Source organism: Galeopterus variegatus, unplaced genomic scaffold (genome assembly GCF_000696425.1).
Source record: "Galeopterus variegatus unplaced genomic scaffold, G_variegatus-3.0.2 Scaffold6935, whole genome shotgun sequence".
Lineage (NCBI taxonomy): Eukaryota > Metazoa > Chordata > Mammalia > Dermoptera > Cynocephalidae > Galeopterus > Galeopterus variegatus.
In genome coordinates, this window is record NW_007733046.1 from 42,640 (window position 1) to 45,130 (window position 2,491).

Below are 2,491 nucleotides of genomic sequence, written 5' to 3' on the forward strand. Positions count from 1 at the left end.
AAAAAAAAAAAAAAGTCCTCAGTAATATTAGCTGTATCATATTGAATGGAAACTGAGCATAATACAATTTTAAATAAGCAACAACAACAACAACAACAAAACAAAATAAATGAATAGAAATAACTACCCATTAAGCCTAAAGTGTCTTTGTAGAGCGGGTGGAACTAGCCATTGCTTCTGATTTTTTTTTTTTCCTGTCCCCTTTATTTGTAAAATGACTGTAGTGAAATAGATATGTGCAAACACCCCTCAGGGAAATCAAGGAAGATGATCAGGGTGCTGTACAAGCTGGGTACTCGAGCAGGGCAAGACATCTGAGTTAAACTGGCATGGAAAGAGATGGTGAGATTATTTTAAGTAAAATTTAAGAGTGCTCTAATTGTTAAGCCAAAAAAAGAAAGTTGGTCACTCATGCTCAAAGTAAGTGCTAAAGCAAAAAATCAGAAGTAAAGCCTAGGTTTGAGTGAAGCCAATTATATTTGAGTCATTACTTAACAACAGAACTGATAAGAACAAGTTTTCAATTGTTCCCATTAAACAATATTTGATCCAATGGTTTTCAAGAAAATGGGCATCATTCAATGAGAAACAATCCTTCCTGAGAGATGGGAAACAAATTAAATGAGCCCTGTAATTTAGCCAGTTTACTGTCTTAAGAGTGTTTCTAGGCTGCAGCATTGTTAGAGGAAACTAGTGTCAAATGCAGTGGAATCCTGGGTTGATAAAGCAGAGCTGAAAATCTGGGGCAACAAAGCTAGCTAGAGTTTGCAGGGTAAAAAAACAGAAATACAGAGCTGCACAGAAAACTCTAAATCTGAGAAGCAACTCCTTAAATATTCATTTGAGTACTGATAAATACACATGCACATGAGGAAACTACCCGAGGCCAGGAAAAAACCATCTGAGATAGTTTCAAGTGTTCCAAGCCTATTGTCGTTCTGGAAAGCAATGTAATTCACAGGATACTGAGTAAAGTACTCAGAAGGGTATTGTCTCAATAGTGGGAAATAATTCACTCTGGAGTAAATGCTGGAGTAAATGCTGATAACGAATCTTAACAGCAAGAGTCAAAAGGATCAAACTGTTTTTAAGTAACTTAGCTGCATCCCAGAATAAAGCTCACGAACATTTATGAGTATGAAAATATTCAGTACCCAACTATGTAAAATTCACAATGTCTGGTACCTAATCAAAGATTAAAAGGCATGAGAAGAAGTAGAAAATAAAAAACTAAAGCCAACCAAAAAATAACCATTATAAAATTAGCAGAAAGGGCACCAAAACAGTTCTTCCAACTGTATTCCAGGTGTTCAATATGTTAAGCAGAGAAATGGGAGCTATTAAAAATCACCGCAATCAAACTTCTAGAGATGAAAACTACAATTTGGAAAATGAAAAAAAAAAAAAAATATATATATATATATATATATATTGAATGAGATTATTGCCAACATTTTATTACAGAAACAATAAATTTGAAGATAACAAATACGAAACACTCAGAGAAAAGAGAATCAACAAATAATAAAAAGCATCAATGAGCTGTGGCAACTTCCAAAAATTTAATCTATATGCAATTGGAATATTTAAGGAAAAGAGCAAAAAACATACTTCAAGAATAATGTCTGAAAAACTTGAATTTGATAGAAATAATAACCCACAAATTCAAGAAGTATGATAAAACTACAGAATGAAGAAAAACACAACAATGCATCTTATAATCCAATTGCCACAAACAAATGATTAAGAAATAAGATCTTAAAAGCAGCAAGAATGGGTGGGGAAGATATGCTACCTTGAAATAAGAGACTTGAAGATTACGGTAGCATATTTCTTCTCAGAAACAAGGAAACCAAGAAGGCAATGGAACAACATTTTGAAGTTCTGACAGGACAGAAGATATAAAATATGATTCTATCCCCAGCAAAATACATTTGAAATATAGGGACAAAATAAAGACTTTTTTTTCCGCAGATATACATTGAAAGAAGCCCCATAGTACAAGAAACATCAAAGGAAATTAATCTTTAGACAGAATAAAAATGGCACATGGTGGAACAAGGACTCCCAGAAAAGGTACTACATTTTTAAATATATAACTTTTTATTATTTAAATCTCTTTAAAATAAATTTGGTTATTTGAACAAAACATGTAATTACATATTTATCAGTAAAATATAAGACATCAGCTGAATTACACAAAAACATGGGTAATCTTATATAATAAGTATGCTGAGTGAAAGAGGTCAGACTAAATTCATAAAGTATGATTACATTCATATGAAATTCTAGACAATGCACATTAATCTATAGTGACAAAAAACAATAGTTAAACTAAAATGCCTAAAGACGGGAAGAAGTGAGCGCCAAAGGAGCAGGAGGTTGGGATTACAAAAGCGTATATCAAAACTTTTGGAGTAATGGAAATGTTCATTATCTTTATTGTGGTGATGGTTTTATGGATGTTACAACTTTCAAAACTTACCAACTT